This window comes from Leptonychotes weddellii, chromosome 8 (genome assembly GCF_054177405.1).
Source record: "Leptonychotes weddellii isolate Sample4059 chromosome 8, ASM5417740v2, whole genome shotgun sequence".
Taxonomy (NCBI): Eukaryota; Metazoa; Chordata; class Mammalia; order Carnivora; family Phocidae; genus Leptonychotes; species Leptonychotes weddellii.
In genome coordinates this window covers 31,127,843-31,146,143 of record NC_138376.1, presented here as the reverse complement: position 1 = coordinate 31,146,143, position 18,301 = coordinate 31,127,843, and the positions used below count along the sequence as shown (strand labels likewise).

The following is an 18,301-nucleotide window of genomic DNA, read 5'->3' as shown; positions in this document are numbered from 1 at the left end:
AAAAACGGGGGAGACCTCCAGCTGTGGGATCTAGCACGTTCGCCCTCCTAAGTTCCGTCTCCACCCCCACGCTTGCTATCTGCCCTTTATGGTGCTGCCATCCCTCCGAGGTCCCCCACCCCCCATCACTTACGAGGTGGGCCGTTCTGGCTGCCTCTGGGACCCATTCTGCAGGTGAGACAGGAGGGGTGGGACCTGGGGCACCGTTTCCTACTTTCCTGTGGGGGAGTTGGTGTTCAAGTTGGGGAGAGAAGGTCAAACATCTCAGGGCCTCAGCGCAGCTCTGCCTTGAGCAGGGTGGCCTTCTCCAGCCCTGCCTGCTCCTTGGTACCCCCCACCATTCATCTAGGGTGGCTGGCCACCTGGCCTGTCGGGTGGGAGGACGTGTGAGCGCACCCGTGTCTCCCGTCAACCCAGCAGTTGGGGTATAGATCCCCTAGGTCCTGTGTGGACGGTGGTGGGCTCTGAGGGAAAGGCCAGGAGATGGGCCAGATAGGGCCTGGGTGGTGGGAGGAGACGGTGCCTCCCTGGCTGAGTGTCCTCCCCCAGAGGGCTGTTTGCCCAAGTTATTCTTAGCACTGACTCATTTACAGAGTCTATTTTTAGTCCTGTTTCTAAGTGTTGCCAACATCTGGTGCAGCTAGTACTGAAGGGGGTAGGGGTGCAGAGGCGACCCCTTTGGGCATTGCTGGGGACTGGGGAGAGAGAAGAGAGTCTTCTGCTTCCCGCACCTGTCACGACTTGAAGCCGGGCATGCAGTTGGTGTCCTATTTGTGCTTGTGCCTTGACTGCTCTCGCACTGTCCCATCCTTCCAGCTCCAGCTCCTCTGGCTGGGGTGGGGGATGAGTGCTCATCAGGTAGGCTTTCCCAGGCCCACCGCTCGGACGTTCCAGTGGGCTTCTGACCCCTGCAGAGAGGGGCGTCAGAGGAGGGGGGCAAGCCCCCAGCTTGGGCCCCTGTTGTAGCCCCCACCAAAGGAGGAGCCAGCAGACGTTATAGGGGAGGAGTGGACTGCCTGGGGCCCAGTCCCGGCTTTGCTCCTGCCTAGCTGGGTGACCTTGGGCAAGTCATCCACCTCTTTGTACCTCAGTTTCCTTATCTGTGGGATAAGGATGGGAGTCTAGTGTTTCGAGGATTAAGATAAGAACATATGAAATGCTGAATAGTAAGTGCTATATGTAAGGAGGTAGTGGCATTCTTATTACTTTTGAGAATTGTTATTAGTATGAGCTTCTCATTAGTATGAGAAGCTCTGTGTGTGCCCTCTTTGGATGTCAGAATGAGTTGGGTAGGAGGCTTCTCAGCTTTTCTCTGAGTGACGTGAGGCTGGGAATGGGGCTCAGAGGGAGGGGTTATACACAGGCATTGTGATAGCGACTTCTATAAGGCTGTAGTCAGGGGTGGAGAGCAGAGAGGTGGGTTGGAACGTGGGCTTTGTGCTTCACGGGTTCCATGAGTCGCTTAACCTTTGTGAACGTCCATTTCTTTCCCTACAAGACAGAGATGATAATAGGCCGTAGAATTCTTGCTGGGCCCCCTGTGGGAGCCGGGCCCGTGAGAGTGTGTGCCAGGTGGGGTGCGTTGCTGTGACCCTTTCTCATGAGAGGGATGTGGTACCATTGCCTGGGGAGTCAGGGAAGAGAGTGTGGCCTCGAGGCTTGGAGAAGGGGGCCTGTGATCCTGGCTCTCCCTCAGCTATGTGATCTGCACACATCACTGGCTTCCCCTGGGCTTCCGTAACGCAGCAAAGAGACCAGAGAAAGCTGGTTTTGAGGCTCTTCCTCCCAACCCCAGGGAGCGATTTGGAGACTATTTGAACTCATGGGGTGGGGAGGCCCCCAGCTAGAGGCCAGGTGGTCCGGCCCTCCCCCATCCCCACAGAGCTACTTCATTCTCGAGGTTGACATATCAAAGATCTAGGTACATTTTATGTGAAAACAGGGTTCTGCTGCTAGAAACAGCCCCGGAATCTCTGGTGGGTGACTTCCCAGGCTTCTTGTCATCTGATGGGCATTGAATCTTGGAAGTGACCTGTGCAGGGGGGTTCCGGCATGCCGTGGGCACTGGTGTGCAGAGAGTGCTGGGGCTCCCCATGGGGCGTGGGGGCACGGAGGGGGCTGCCTGGCTGCTTCCCTGGGGCGAGCTTTGAGCATTGCCCTGGCCTGACTGCCTGCAGAACAGGGGTGCCTTGAAGACAACCCTCAACCCCAGAAGCAAAATCTCACGGGAGGGAGCGAGGGCTGAGATGGGGCAGAAGTCCCCTGCTTCTTTGACCAGCCCGAAGCTGCTCCAGCCTTGGGGTCCAGGCTCAGCCGTGCTCAGAAGCTTGAACAAAGACACTTCCTCAGTTGGAGCCCCAGTTTGACTGTTGATAAAAGGAGGGTGATGGGCTCAGCTTCAGAAGGTCCCTTCTGGCGCCCAGCCTCTGTTCTCAGGGCAGCTTGCACACACGCACGCGCGCGCGCGCGCACACACACACACACTCAGCTCCATGAAGTGGGCCTGGCTACCGAAGGTCCTCTTCCTCTCCCCAGGCAGGAGCCCCCTCAAGTTCTCCTGAGCTGAAAGCTGGGGTGCCGCAGCGCTCTGAATGGGGCCCCCAGGCTATGCTATGCTGGAGCTGGGGCTTGGCTGGGGACGTGGGGGCCTGTGGGTGTGAGAGGAAGGGGGGCATCTGACTGTGCCCTCTGGGCTGCAGCTGCCACCACGACTTCTGTGTGTGACCTTCTGGGTGTGTGGGTGGCCGCCCATAGGGCACATATTTGTGTCCTTCGTGCCTGGGCTTGGGGGGGGGTGGTGTGTGAATGGAGGCAGGAGGGAGCAAGGGCGATTATCTCCGATTGCCTGGAGCTGCCAGGGCTCTGAGGAGAATGGACAGTGATTTCATGCAAAGGAGCCCTTCGGTCTCTGCATTTTGGCCAGGACCGGAGGGATGGGGTGGCCTGGCTTCCTTCCTTCCCCCCTGCTCCCCCCACCTACCCGCCAGAGGCCTGTGCTCCCCCTGCTCCCACGTCAGGGGGAGAGGACCGCCTTGATCTGCAGTCTGACACCCCTCTCAGGGGTTTCACGAGTTATCTGTACCTGCAGCTACAGGAGTCAGTGTGGGGACCAGGAGGGCATCTAGGCCTCAATTCCAGGCACTAGGTAATCCCCTAAGCCAGAGGAAGTAGCCTGCAGGGGCCCCGGCTGGGATGCTGTAGTCATTACCCCGTACCAACCCAGTGGTTTTCCAGCTTGAGAAGACCTGCCAGGGAGGGGAGAGGAGAGGCTCCACCTGCCCACCATCCCTGCTGTCTCAGCTTCAGCCTGCTGGTGACTCATTCCCCTGGGGAGTGAGCCGGCTTCTCCTCCCCTGGGTCACCCGGGGCCTTGGTGCTGAGCCCAGGGCCCCAGCAAGATGGGGGGGGGGAGGGCGGGTTGGGGTTGGGATTGAGGCTCTCTTTCTGGGGAGAGGGTCTCAGCAGACTTTTCTTGTACCTCCTCCTGGCCCCGCAGACTACCTTCCTTTGCCCACAGCGGAGGTCACAGTCCCACATTATAGAACGGGTCCGAAATGCCTCACAAGTGAGCAGCCCAGTGGGGCAGCTGGATCCAGGACTCCCTAATTCCCCAGTGCCCGGCACTGAGCATGTCCCCATTTCACTGCCTGGGCTCATTGAGGGAGTGGGTGGTGCCTGCCTCCCTACCCACCCCCCAGCGGGGCTGTGCAGCCTGGGAGGGGTGGGGAGGCCCTCTCCAGGGAAATGAATTCCTGGCCTGACCCCAGATGCCGGCCTGTCCAGCTCTGCTCCCGGGCAACGCTGGATGTACACACAGCCCCATTGTACGCCTGGGCTCTGTGCCCGCCGTGGGCTGGCACCAGCTCTGTCAACAGCAGTGGCTCCTCAGTTCCTCAGCAGCCCCTGGTGGGGAGGCAGGAGGCCCAGTGATCAGGGTGGTGAGCGTGTCCTGAGTGGAGGGGCGGGGACCATCCAGCTACTTGAGGAACCAGATGAAGACATTTGTTCCTGTCCTCAAGTGTGAGGTACCAGAGCAGGGAGCATTAGCCCCCCATTCGTGTTGGGAAACCGTGGCATTGAGAGGCATCAGTGACTTGCCCAAGGTCACACAGCTACCAGGCGGTGGAGCTCGGGGTTGAGCCCAGGCAGCCTTGGGGCCAGAGTCTGGGCTCTCTACACCGCTTACTCCCACTTTAGGGTTCAGAAAAAGGCGGGCCTTCTTCTTTTCACAGCCGAACTTTGGGGGCTGCGGCAGGCCACTTCCAGAAAGTATATGTTCCCAGGGTGGAAGGGGGCCCAGGAACGTTAGGGTCTAGAATCTCCGTGTGCTTGTGAAAAGTGTGGTAGTTAATTTTCAAGGACGATGTAGGGGGCTGAGTGGGCAGAGCAGGTCTCCAGAGCTGGAAGGCAGCTCTGTGCCTCAGTTTCCCTGCTCCACCTGCATTGTATATCTCCTGTGCGTCTTGCGAGGGCACAGGAATGTAGAGATGAGGTGTGGTGAGGGCTGGGGCCTGGACCCTTGCACTTTTCCTCTGCTCCACAGACTGGTGAGGAAGCCCCCCTTTCCCAATCTAGATGCCCCTGGAGGCAGGGTGCCAAGGCTTCCAGTTGCTTCTATTCTGAGAGTCCATCCTGAGCTGCCCCATCTCCTCAGGTTTCCCAGCCCAAAGGGACCTCTGAGGCCAGGCGGCCTGAAGAGGGGCAGACTGGCTCTAGGCTGTGAGGGGGGTCCCGCTTCTGCCTCATGCCCGTGCCCCTCAGGGCAAGATGGCAGGTGCCCAGACACCACTCTTATGGGGTCTGTCCCATTCTCACTTTCTGGGCTCACCTCTACCCCACGAGCCCCACCCCTGGGGCTGGGCAGAGCTGAAACTTCTCCCTTTTCTCAGCCCACCCTCCTTGTCCCCTGTCGTCCTGGGCATGGGGCCTGGTCCCCTCCTTTGGTGCCACCTCAGCCCTCTTAAAAATGGACTGGGCATTCTGCAGTGACCACAAGATTGTGCAAGGCCATGGCTGGGCCATGGGGACAGGTGGGGGAGAGAGAAACTGCAAGGGGACGCTGAAGCCAGCTCCCTTCCCACCCTGCCCCAGAGCCTTGTCTTCCTCCCCACTCCGCTGGGGCTCATCTTTCTCCATTTGTGCCATTCCTGCCAACCAGCCAACACATCTCCATCCGAGTGGACACGTCTACGGGCTTCTGGACACCAGTGGGGGTTGGACATTCTGTGGAAGGGGGATGGGGCAGGGGGAGCAGCTGGAGGCCCAGACGGTGTTGGGGAGGAGCGAGGAGGCCTCCTCAGCTCAGCCCGGGGCTGGGTAGGGAGGGCATTCTGGATGCCTTGAGGCCTGGTAGGGAGTTTGGTGAACTTTGTCTGGCGGACAGTGGGGCGCCATTGGGGGTGACGGAGCAGGGAACGACTTTTCTTTGTTGCACAGTCCATTTTGTTTCCACTCCCTTGTTCTCTCAGGGCTGTTTTCTTTCTCTGTTTCTCCAGAGACAATAAACCCTTCTCTCTGCTCTTCAGCCCCTTCTGTCCGATTCCTGCTCACCCCCTCCCACACGTCCATACTCTGTTCTTGGCTTCCTCTGCCTGCCATCCTGGCCTGCTCCCCCTGCCCTGCTTTGTCTGGCTTCCCCTCCCTGTCCCTAGCCCCTGACCCGGCTTCCCTGGAATTGGGCCTTTGAGGAGGGGGCTACGGGCCTGGCGGGACCTCACAGGGGCCTGGCGTGATGAAGACTGAGCCAGGAGGATGCCCCCTGTTCTGACATAGCTCCCTGTACCCTTCAGAGAATGACCCACCCCCAATAGTGTGGCTAAGTTTCCTGAGGAGGATCTTACTTTTCTTTTGTCAGCCTGATAAATGGAGATACGGATTTCTCTAACAGATAAATTAGAGAGTGATGGGCTTTCATGTTCTTGTTATTAAATTTAGTAGAAAGGATATGGACCCAGATGGGAATCAGACTGCAGACAACTCTTGTGTCTTTTCTGTCTCCTTTCAAACACCCATCTACTATCCATGTATGCACCCATCCGTTATATCCATCCATGCACGCATGCATCCATCCATTCGTCAAATATTTATTGAACACTTATATTAGGTGCTTTACTTTGAATCCTTACAGAAATTCTCCAAGATGGCCATTTTCTGCATTTTACACATGAGGATAGTAAGAGCCTGGGAAGTTAAGTGAGTTGCTGAAGGACACACAGACAATAAGCGACACATCTGGAATATTCAGCTCCACCTGCTTTAAAACGTATGTTCTTGGTGTGGAATCAAGTGGCTGCCCTTGGTGTCCTCAGTGCCTAGTCCTTCACATGGAGCGTAACAGCCATGCTATGGAATGAATGGGCGTGCTAAGGTTCTAGAATGCCGGGGTTCTTGAGTTCTCTCCTCAATGCAGCCTGGGGTCGAGAGGCACTGCTGGTCTCTAGTCCTCTTGGCATTTGCCACCAGTAACCTCATCGTTGCCATCACCCCGCTGGAATGGGGGCTTCTTCACCACATAAAGTTCAACCCTGGCTCGTCCTTGTTGCTTCTGTCCATCTTGTCAGCTCTTCTTCTGGGGGCGGTCTTACCTCTAACGGGTGGGAAAGTTCTAGGTACGTGCTTGACCGTTGCCCCGTCTCCCCCAGCGACTGGGTTTGTACGCACCCGCCCCGCAGCTTCTCCACGGGATGGCCAGCCCCCTTCTAACTCTGGCCCTTTTACTGGCCTTTCTTTCTAAGCTCTAGAGTTAGCTGCTCAGTTTCAGGCCCTGACTGCCTCGTCAGGGCCCATTGGCTGAGACAGGGCTGTGAGTGCAGGGAGTTTACCTGGGAGGTGACCAGCAGTGGGACAGGCTAAGTGAGACGGGGAAGGAAAGGAAGCCAGGACAATGTGTGCTCGGGAGCGGGTGACCACTGTGGCACCTGAGGCTCAGGCTCACTGGGGACCCCCGTGGAACCTGTTTTAGAGTGACCCAGGGACGGAGGGTGGGGCGGGGGGAACTGGGTGCTTATTGCCTAGCTCCCATCGGCCCATGGCTAAGGGCCACTGGGGGAAGGTGGGATGCTGCCTTGGCTGGCTCGTACACGGCTTGGGGGCGGGGGGGAGGTGCTGGCAGCTGGAAGGGGTGAGGCTGGGGCCCTGACAGCCTCAGCTGCGCTCTCCAAACCTAGGCCTGGTAGTCCGGCCTGACCCTTGGAGCACGCGTCTTGCCAAGCCCTGTCTCCCCAGCTCCCTTCTTTCCATGCCCACAAAGCCGTGCCTCCCAGCTGCCCCGGGCAGACCCTGTGCCCCCCGTCCTGGGAGCCAGTCACCAGCGCCACATTCATTGTGTTCAACAGAGACTTAAGGAGCTCCTACTATGTGCCCGTGGCCGCGGATAAAAAGAGGAAGCTGTTAGGACCCCTCCAGGCGCTCACAGCAGAGGAGAGGGCCCCAGCGCACATGAGGTCCTTCCCATGTGCCGGACACCGGCAGCCATTTCCAGTCCCCGGCCGAAGTGAGTGGACTTCTCTGTGCCGCATCCTCTCCAAGAGGGCGGGACGGATGTGCTGGGGAGCACAGAGCCCGGAGTCCCCTCCCAGCCCCAGCATCCTGAGACTGTGATTGTAGCGGTTTTGCTGACTTCCTTTTCCTTTCTCTCAATGCCCCTGCCTCTTCCCCTCCTGGGGCCACTAGCCCCATGGCTGCCACGTGGTTGTCTTCTAGTGCCCTCCCTCCACGTCCCTATGAGGAACAGGATGCAATGCGCGGGGCAATGGGGGGGGGGGTCGCTTTATTCAAGGGCATCCTTCTGTGTCCCTGGTGAAGGCTCTGGCCGGTGCCTGCTTCTTGGAGAAGGGCCTCCTCCCTGCTGACTTCTGCTCCCACCCCACAGACTCACACTGCAGTCTCAAGCCTTATGGGGCTGAGGGCATGGGAAGAGTTAAGAGTGGGAAGTGGTGTGTAGGTAAGGCCTTAGGTGTGGGAGTGCGGGGAGGGCGGGTGGGGGGTAGGGCGGGGCAGGTGCTGGGCCTGGCGGTGGGTGCATCAGGCCACAGGCAGGCAGGCCAGATCCTCGTCCCTTTGATTTCTCTCTCCAGCCGCCGCCCACAGCCTTTCCCCTCCAGGTTGGGTCAGGGTGCGTGTGCCAGGGTGGGTGGCAGGAGTTTGTCTGCCCATGTGGGCCAACCTCGTGACCTCTGACATACTCTCCCTCCATCTACTGTGCACCTGCCCCACTTGGATAGAAGGGTGGCTGTGCTCTTGGGGCTGGCATGCTGGTGTGAGGGCTGGGAGGAGGACGGAAACGGTTTACGTGGGACCAAGAGGTGGACTATATGATGAGGCTTTCTGTTGGTGGCTCAGGTTGGAGCTGAAGCGACTTTGGTCCAGGGAGGAGGTATAAGGCAGGTACAGATGGCTGCCCACGTCTCACCTCTGTGGGGGGTGGGGGGGAGGCAGCAGGACACAGGTGGGTGGGAGATCACGAAAGGGGGAGAGCAGAGTGACGTGCTCCTCCCCCAGCCCAACATGCACAAAATCTAGGGCACTTGGTTCCTCTCTCTGCCCGGTTAAGGGAACAGTGCTGCTTATGTTTAAGGACAGAAACCAAAGGTGGGCCAGCTGCTGTGCGAGTTTGGAGAGTAAGACTGGTGGTGTTCCTGTCCTAGCTGTGCGTGCAGCAGGGATAGGGCAGGTGCAGGCCGCTTACTCACTCTGTACGTGGGCCAGGCCGTGGAGGCCATTGCTCCTGCGGGGGGAGAGGTTGGCTGTCGGGCCATTTCTCTGGCTTCCCAGATGGAGAAGGGGTCCAGGTACCCACCGGAGCATACCTGGGCAGGACAGAAACGAAGCTGAGTTTGGGGTCTGGGGTAGCAGGCAGCACTGGGGAGGCCCTGAGGTGGGTGAGAGCTGGGACAGGACCCAGGCAAGGGAACCCCTGATTTTGTACTGCTGTTGATGTCCCCAGAAGGCCAGGTCGGGGGGGGGGGGCACAGGGGAGGAGGGCCGATGTGCAGTGAGCAGAGACAGCCTGTCACCATCCTGAAGCCTCTGTCCGCGCCGCCGGCCGCCCTGTCCTGCCCCCACCAGGCGTGAGTCAGACCGAAAGCAGAAGCTGCCAGACATTGCACAGGGTGAAGCGAGGCAGAACCAACTGTGCTATTTTGGAACCTGGTTAATTCCCCTCCTGTCCCCCACCTCTCTTGTCTCAGGGCTCCCACCCCCTCCTGGCCACCAGCACTTGCCTTCCGCAAGGGGTCAGTCAGGTTGGGACTTGATTTCCTCTGGCGTGGGTGGGGCGGGGGCGCTTCATGTCCTTCCCCTTGCTGGACCCCGTCCCTGGCCGAGAGGTGCTGGCTTTTAGGGAGCCAGCCTCCTGGCACTGGGGGACAGAGTGCCCCCTCCCAGCGGGAGTTCCAAGCCCACAGGCAGGGCACCCAAGGGAGATGATGGTGGGCTTTTGGCACCGCTGCCTCCCTGCGCCCTCCCCCGCCCATCTTTCCCCACCCTCGAGCCAACTGTCAGCCTCCCCAGAGCTGGGAGCTACCGGGGCTTCACGGGGCAGCCTCTCCCAGCAGCGAACTCTTAGAGGGGTGGGAGGGATTTCCGGACCCAGAGGGGAGATATTTTGGGGCCAAGGGCCTTTCCAGAACCCATGACATCACATAATCTGCAGCAGTCCCCACTGACCCCCTAATCTATGGCTCTTTCTTGGGCATCCTAGGCCTGCTTGAGGTTCTGGCCCCACACTCTAGGGTTTCTTAGGAGCCCGCATGAGCCTAGGGCCCCTGGCAGTCCAGATCGTGGTGGTGAATGAGGTCAGTAGGGTGTGTGTTTCTGAACCGGACATGGAGGTATAGAGGTGAGAGCTGCCCCCATCTGCGGGTAGGGCGCACAGCGGTCCCTGCCCGTCGGGAAGCGACATGGTCGGAGAGGGGGTCGGCTTGGCTCCTGTTCTGTGTGAATGTGTACGTCCAAGATGGGTGTGTTGGATGCACAGCCTCCACGGTGTGTTGCTGCCTCCGGCAGGACCCTTAGGTCAGAAGCTTCACCCTGCTATTTACTCCCCCAGCCGTCTGGGGTGGGAGGTTTCATGCTTGGTGGGGGGGTCAGCAGGCATGTTGCAGGTGACCAATCAAAATGTGCGTCCTTGTCGACCTCAGATGAGCAGGACTTGGGTTTCTCATGGCTCAGATGGATTTGGGGCTTAGGCAGGTGCGAGCAAGGGTAAAGCAGTAAGGAGGAAAGAGTGGTCTCCTAGGCCTGCTGCAGGGGGCTTCAGCACGCCCCCCGCCTCCTGTGGACCACACAACACACCCATGTGGGCGCACACTGTCCTTCTGGGGCCGTGTAAATGGGACGGTAAGCGTGCCTGTGTGTGCAAGGGTGTGTGTGTAGGAGATGCTGCGGGTGTGTGAATGGGCGTGTCTCACGCAGCCTGTCTGGATTGCTTTTCCACCGGTAACCAGATGAGTTTTCTGGCTGCTTCCCCACAGACCCGGACCGTTCCCCCCCCTGCACAGGCCGGAGCCCCAGCACCGGGCGAGCACTGAGTGCAGAGCCAGCCTGGAGCCCTGTGTTCCTGCCTCTGCCTTGGTCTCTGGGCCTGAGAATCAGGGCTCTTTGTTCAGGGGAGAGCCATGCTGTCCCTTCAGGTGTTTCTCCCCACCAGGAGCCTGCACCTCCCCACTGTCTTTTTCCACCCCTCACCCATTTTCATGCTTGGAAGCAGGTGACCAAGCCCCCAGAAGGCTGCAAGTGACTTTAATGCACCCACAAATCTCCTGGAATGCTATGTTAAGATGTAGGTTCTGGGGCGCCTGGGTGGCTCAGTTGGTTAAGCGACTGCCTTCGGCTCAGGTCATGGTCCTGGAGTCCCAGGATCGAGTTCCACATCGGGCTCTCTGCTCAGCAGGGAGTCTGCTTCTCCCTCTGACCCTCCTCCCTCTCCTGTTCTCTGTCTCTCATTCTCTCTCTCTCAAATAAAAAAAAAAAAAAAAGATGTAGGTTCTGACTCAGTAGGTCTGGGTTGTCCTGAGAGCTTGCATTTCTAACCAGCTCCCAGGGGATGTGAGGCCTGGGGATCCTGCTTTGAGTGGTGAGGACTTAAAAGGCCCTGAGCCATCTAAACTCCAGCCAGACTGACGCTCCTCACCCAGCCAGGGAGCTGACACTCATGGGCCACCCCCTAGGTGCCAGGAGCATCTCACGCTCCTTGATCCCTTCACCTACTCTGAGGGAGGTGGCATTATCAACATCCTGTTTTACAGATGGGGAAACTGAGGCTCTGAGAGACTAAGTTCCTGTCCCGGGTCACACAGCTGGTAAGTGGCAAAGCCAGACTTGAACTCTGGTCTGTCCATCCATGTCCAGAGCCTATGAGCGTATGAGCATGCCACTAAAGCCCAAGTGTCTTCCAGAGAGCTCAGAGAGCTGCAGCCTGGGGGGCTGGGTGAGGGCATGGCACACAGTGGTCAGGAAGCTGTAGGGGGGCAGCCCTGGGAGGCTGAGGGGAAGCAGGGGCTGAAGGGGAAATAGTGCTGGAAGGACAAAAGCTGAGTGAGGCTGGCATCCTGCCCCGCCTGCCTACCCCGGGGCCCCTCCACGAATGGGCTTGCTATCACTTGCCTCTTCAGGCCCCTTTCCAGACAGACTCCCCCCTCAGGCACCTACCCCATTGCCCTGCTCCCTGCGTTCACGAGCCTGGGCTGGGGGAGGTCAGGTGTGCGGATTCCTGACCGGACGCCCCATGCCTACCAGCTGTGTGACCTCAGGCAAAGCGTCAACCTCTTCTGCGCCTCAATTGTTCCTTCTCTGAAATGGGAGGGTATACTACTGCTTCCTCACAAGTGGGTGGGCTTGCTTTGAGGGTGAAATCAGTAACATCTACCAACTCAGAACTGTGCCTGGTGCGGAGTACGCGCTCAGTACAGGTAATAATGAACGCCTGTTGGTTTGTACCCAGGAGACTGGAGGCCGCCCTCTGTACGCGCAATGTGGTCGTCACGCTCATGCTCATAGGTGTTCTCCTTCCTTCCTTTCCCCTCGCCTCTGCAATGTCTTCTTTCCTTTAGCAAAACCTGGATACTTCGGTTATAAAGAGATTGCTTTCCAAGTCCTCAGAGGCAGATTAAACTCTTTTTTTAAATTTATTTATTTGAGAGAGAGAATGAGATAGAGAGAGCATGAGAGGGGGGAGGGTCAGAGGGAGAAGCAGACTCCCCGCTGAGCAGGGAGCCCGATGCGGGACTCGATCCCGGGACTCCAGGATCATGACCTGAGCCGAAGGCAGTCGCCCAACCAACTGAGCCACCCAGGCGCCCCCAGATTAAACTCTTGAAAAGGAAGCCAAACAGTAGTTCATTGGCGGTGTATGAGCCAAGCCACGGCAGGGACGAGAAAGGCCGGTGTGGGGCTGGGGCAGCAAGGTTGGAGAGGAAGCCCCGCAGGAGCCGGGGCCGGCATCAGGGCTTGTGGGTTGGGTGCGCCGTGGCCCCCAGGCCTAGGGCAGGGAGGGCTGGGGCGGGGGGGCTTAGGTGCCGGGACTGGGTTGGGGGTGAGACGTCAGGTGGAAGCAGAAGGCACTCCGCGTGCTGGCTGCGTAAGCCTCTGCGGATGCACCCTCTCCCGCCCAGAGTCACCGAGCCTTCCTGGCCCAAGCACCGGGCCGAAGAACTAGGGTGTGTGTGCGCGCGTGGGATTGCAGTCTCCTGAGGAGAAAGGAAAGCCAAAGCTGGGTCCCCAAGGCCGCCACAGCCCTGGTGTTCCCACGTGCTGGGCAGCAGCAGGAGTGATGGTGACGACCAGTCCCTGGCCTGCAGGCTGGCTCCACAGCCACGTGGCCTTGGCCACATCCATGCCGTCCAGAGGCTCAGCGTGCCCGGACAGAGCAGGAGGGGGCCTGCCAGGGACCCCGTCCTGCCCTCTCACGTTATCAACCAGGTTCCAAGGCCCAGAGAGGGACAGGACCTGCCTGAGGTCACAGCTGGGCAGGGGGACAGCCAAATGCAGGTCTTCTAATACCGCTGTGTTCTTGGGAAGCATCTGCGGCTTTTGTGTCGGGCCGAGGGATCCCTGCGTCTCGTTCTGGGAATTCTGATGGGTGGGATGGGGTAGAGGATCAGAAGAAAGCTGATTTCTCTGGAAGCTTCCTTGTACCTGGGGAGACTGGTAGGTGGCCAGGAAACAACTGGAGAAACAAGCAGTGTAGCCACAGGCGGGATGCTCAAGCGGACCAGGTGTCCAGGAGGTAGGGGCAAGGGAGCAAGGGGAGGAGGGGAAGGCAGCTGCCCGCTGAGCGGCAGGGTGAGGATATGGCAATGTGTGTGTGAGAGACAGACAGGCAGGCAGAGGGTCTGCATCTGTGCATATCACAAGGGTAGACTAGGAAGAAAGAAGAAACCTTTCTAGTTCCTTCTCTCCATGCTTCCCTCAGCTACATGTCCCCTGTCCCCCAAAGCCCAGTGACAGTCTTCCTGGGGCAGGCCTCATGCCAGGCTCCCACTGGTCCCTATGGGACAGGACAGGCGCCTCTCTGGTCTGGGATTGCCTTTGAAGCCTCTCCATGTGCCGCACAATTGCTGTGCCTTGCCCCGGGCCAGCAGGCGGGCCAGCCAGCAGGCGTCAGCTCCCACCCCTTCCTGTGGGATGTGAGCTGGGACGTGGGGCTGATGGGCCTAAGCTGTAGGCACTGGAGGCCACTGAGCAGGCCAGGAGCTGCTGTAGCTGCCCTTCGCCTCCCCTCCCCTTCCTTTCCCTCCTCCCCACCTCCTGCCTGAGTTCAGAGATTTAAAAGCGAGCCCCTGCCCCCCCTCACTCCTCCCCCCCAAGCCCTGCAGCGCCCCCCCAACCAAGGCCTCCTATGGTAGGTCCCCTCGAGGCAGGTGCCCTGCGTGCCGAGTAGGGTGCGCCCTGGGTTTGAGTTTCACTGGGCTTCCACTGATGTGCTCTGTGCAGACCACCCTTCTAGAGCTTTCGTTTCCTCTTAGAATTCACTGTTTGTTCCCCAGTCTTTATTCATCACAAACAGGGGATTGTTCAGCCTGTGCCAAGAGTGGTCCCACTTGGCCGAGTGATTATATTGCATGAGAGAGACAGAGGCCCACGTCCCACTTGATAGCCTTTATGTCTGTCCAAGGTCAGGTGACACTCAACCAGGGGATGGAGGTGAGACGGGACAGTCCCTCTAAGGGAGGGTCCTGGAGGGAATTTTCCCCGGGTGATGAAAACGTCCTCCGATTTGATCGGGGTGGTGATTATACAGGGGTACACACCTGTAAGAATGCACTGAGCTGTACACTTTAAATCTGTGCATTTTGCTGGGATAAATTATATCTCGGTTAAGGGGGAAAAGGCCAAAACATTAAAATAAAAATGTTAATTACTGACCTCTACTTCTGAAACCAATCATACATTATATGTTAATTAATTGAATTAAAAAAATAAAATTAAATAAAAAAATAAAAATAAAATAAAAGTGTTAAAAAGCACATACCACTGACCCCATTCTTGCTCCTGGTACCAAATACCTTCCAGTCAAACAGTGCACACTTAGCAAGGGCGAGTGTGATTTCCGTTTGCTCTTTTTCTTTTCTTTCTTTTTAAAGATTTTATTTACTTATTTTGACAGAGAGAGACACAGCGAGAGAGGGAACACAAGCAGGGGGAGTGGGAGAGGGAGAAGCAGGCTTCCTGCTGAGCAGGGAGCCCAATGTGGGACTCGATCCCAGGACCCTGGGATCATGACCTGAGCTGAAGGCAGACGAGTAATGACTGAGCCACCCAGGCGCCCCCGTTTGCTCTTTTTCAATCTTGGAGGCAGCCAGAGGGCCCCACTGTTGCCTTTCATGACCTCCAGGGAACCACTGGACCAGATAACAAACCACCTGAATTATGAAGCATCTCCAGAGTGCCAGGCACTGTGCTAAGTACCCTGCCTGCCCATGGTCTCTTTAGAACCCGGGGGTAGGATCACTATTACCCATATGCCTCTCCCATTGCACTGCAGTGAATCATGTGATATACAAGCTCTGGAAATGGAAGTCTTATACAAACGCAAGGCTTTTGGAAAGGAAACAGAGAGGGTGCCCAGTAATGGGAAAAGCTGGCCAGAGGCCTTCCTGCCCTGTCCCATAAGGAGAGACAAGCTGGGGTTGCTGCTAGGCTGCTCTGCCCCAGCCTGGGGTCTTGATACGGTGTGTGTAGGGGGCGGGGGGTGGGGGGGGACCATTTCTCAAAAGAAACTTGAGAGGAACAGTAAGAGGAGACTGGTCCAGGGATGCCCTAGGTGGGCATGGACAAAGGGGACAGTAAACAGTGACAAAGTGGTCACATCTCTCCCCTGCCCACATTTACATCCTTGCAGAGGATCCCATACCTAGCATCCCAACTTAGGTCACAACCATTCTGGGAGAGGTAGCCCCAGCTGCTAAGCCCCACTTGACTAATGGAAAGACTGAGGCTAGGCTGAGACATTGAGTCAGGCTCCTGGGAATCTTATCCTCCCCCCACCCCCTCCCCAGCTCTCTTTGGGACTGGGCCAGTGGATGCCCCCCCTCCCCCAGGCCCTGCAGGGACCGTGACCACCTTGGCAATTTCAAATGGCCACGGCCTACAGCATGCGGATTGTATGCACATTTTTGTTCTGTTTCTTAATTCATCAGGCCTTCCTTTGCCTCTGCCAGAGGGAGTTCAGAGAAGACAAAACAAACCAGGTCCTGGAATCTTCCCCTCTCTTCCCTTCCCAAGGCTGGAAGGTTACACAGGGGGTCACGGGGTCCTTCCCCCGGCCTCCGGGAGCCTCAGGACCTGTTCAGGAGGCCTTCCTTTAGTGGTTGATTTGATTTCCCCTCCAACACCACTGGGCAGGCTCCCGCACAACTGGTAGTTTGTAAGAGCCTGGATCAGAAGGAAACTTCTTCCAACCACAGAGACACAGAACGTAGTAAATGGCTTAAACAGGCATCCCAGCGGCTGGGCTAGTACCCTTTGTTGTTTCAGCCACGAGACATGTGTTTTTCTGGGAATTCAGGAAATTATCTCTGCCCTTTGAGGAAAGGCAGAGTTTTTTCTGCTTGCATTTGACCAGTCCATCGTCCCCGGCACCCACTGGGCCCCTGGGCTGGCTGAAAGAGATCGGGCGACTGAAACCCTTTGATGGTAGGGGGTTTCTTCAGTGGGAATCCCTAAAATACAATGTGGCCACTCCTGCCCCAAATGAAGGGTGGAGGGGCCTAACTCTCAACCCCAGGGGCCGGCCTTACCACTCATTAGCTCTGTGACCTTTGGCAAGTGACCACCTCTCTGTGCCTTTTTCCTCATCTGTAAAGGAGTGAACAGTATTGGAAGTAACTGTGATGTGCCAGTGAGGTGCTTCAAGCACACCTCACACATAGTAAGTACACCATTGGTGTTAATTGTTAGTATAAAATACTGTTTTCTGATTAGAAACATGTACATGTGCATGATAAAAAAAAGAGTAACATTCCAGAAAGTAAAAATTAAAAAAAAATTCATGATTGATTGCATCATCAAAAGAAGTTTGATATTTTCATATATTTCTTCCCCAAAGGGTTTTCTACATATAGTTGCACATGGTGATGATCAGATCTTATGTACAATTTTGCCTTCTACTTTTCGTCACTTGACATATCTACCCCCGGCTTACCAACTGGAAACATAACATTCCATCGGGAGGAATACAACATAATTTATTTAACCATCGTACTGCAGGACATTGAGATTATTTCTCATTTTTCTCTATATAATATGGTGGGCATCTTGATGCAGAAAAGCCTTTGTGTGTGGGATCACCTCGTCGGGCTGGTGGCTACTTTCGAAGGTTTGAACCATATGGCCAGATCGCTTTTCCAGAGAGGCTGCCCCTACCCTCGGCCCCGTTGTGTTGAGGTTGTGTGGTGCTGAGGGCATTTTAAAGTCCCTGGAGCCACACTTGGGCAGAGCTGAGGGCCGTTTGTTCCATTCTTCTTTTAAATTATAAGGTCTGCCCTCATTCTTATGTAAATTTTAACGATAGTATCAACACACATGCAGAAAAGTGTGCACATTGTGAGCCACCGACCGCCTGCATTTTCATAAACTTGACCTTCCGTGTCGTCAAACCTGCATCAAATCACAGAACACTCCTAGTGCCCCCACTGGCACTCCCCGCAAGGGATCCTGATTTCTCACCGAAGATTCGTTTTGCTGGTTGAATGGTAGAGACATTGATGGTGGTGGGTGCGTTTTTGTGGCTTCTTTCGTTGAGCATTGTCTGCGAGAGGCGTCTGTGTGGTGTGTAGCACTGGTGGGCTCTCCCTCACTGTGGAGTCGCATGCCAGTGTGTGTGTGTCCCACAACGTCCTTATCCATTTCCCTGTTGTTGGACGTCTGGTGTTTTCTGGCTTGGGCGCTATCTGTAGGGCTGCCGTGAATGTTCTAAGTGTGTCCTCTGGGGAGCCATGGATGATGCTTTGTTGGGCGTCCACTTAGGAATGGAGTTGCTGAGTCATGGGACGTCTGCTTCCTGCTCCAAGTCCAATTTTTATTTATTTATTTATTTTTTAGATTTTATTTATTTATTTGAGAGAGAGAATGAGATAGAGAGAGCATGAGAGGGGGGAGGGTCAGAGGGAGAAGCAGACTCCCCACTGAGCAGGGAGCCCGATGCGGGACTCGATCCCGGGACTCCAGGATCATGACCTGAGCTGAAGGCAGTCGCTTAACCAACTGAGCCACCCAGGCGCCCTAATTTTTATTTATTTTTAAAGATTTTATTTATTTATTTCGAGGGAGAGAGAGAGAGAGTATGTGCACGCACACTCACACGAGTTGGAGAGGGGCAGAACGTGAGGGAGAGAGAATCTCAAGCGGACTCTGTGCTGAGTGTGGAGCCCCCCACTGGGGCTAAATCCCATGACCTCGAGATCATGACCTGAGCGGAAATCAAGAGTCAGATGCTTAACTGACTGAGCCACCTGGCCACCTCTTCCTGTTCCAAGTTTTAAAGGATCACCCGGAAGGCAGAAGACTCTCCAGAGTGAAGTTCAGGCCCCACAGTTAATTGAGGGGTCCTGGCTCCGCTTAGAGCAATTTGAGGAGCACTGCATGATTGTGCTCCCTCTGAAGGCTCATGTCTGGGGCTGTAGTGGAAACGGAGTTGGACCTGGGTCCTGGCCCTCCAGCTCCAATTGGCATGTGACTTCTGACCCTCTGGTGGCCACTCAGTGTCCCCACCCAGGGTCCTCGGCTGGCTTAACAACCGTCACACTGAGGAGGGCAGGGCTTGGGCCAGACTCTGGGTGGAACTGAAGGAACCCCACCTTTG

General features: G+C 56.7%; 1 protein-coding gene across 4 annotated transcripts in view; it reads left to right on the top strand.

Annotated features, from left to right (window-relative positions):
- Window positions 1-18,301, top strand: part of TFEB (transcription factor EB) — a 57,422-nt gene that overhangs the window by 27,089 nt on the left and 12,032 nt on the right. The window contains exon 2 of one of the 4 annotated variants that reach the window (XM_081828214.1): window positions 11,247-11,300. The exons of 2 other annotated variants lie outside the window; for them this stretch is intronic. The gene's annotated coding sequence lies outside the window, so the exon portion shown is untranslated. Of the gene's footprint in view, window positions 1-7,785; window positions 7,943-11,246; window positions 11,301-18,301 lie in introns of those variants that run through there. One more of the 4 variants, XM_081828213.1, reaches the window with a different exon arrangement.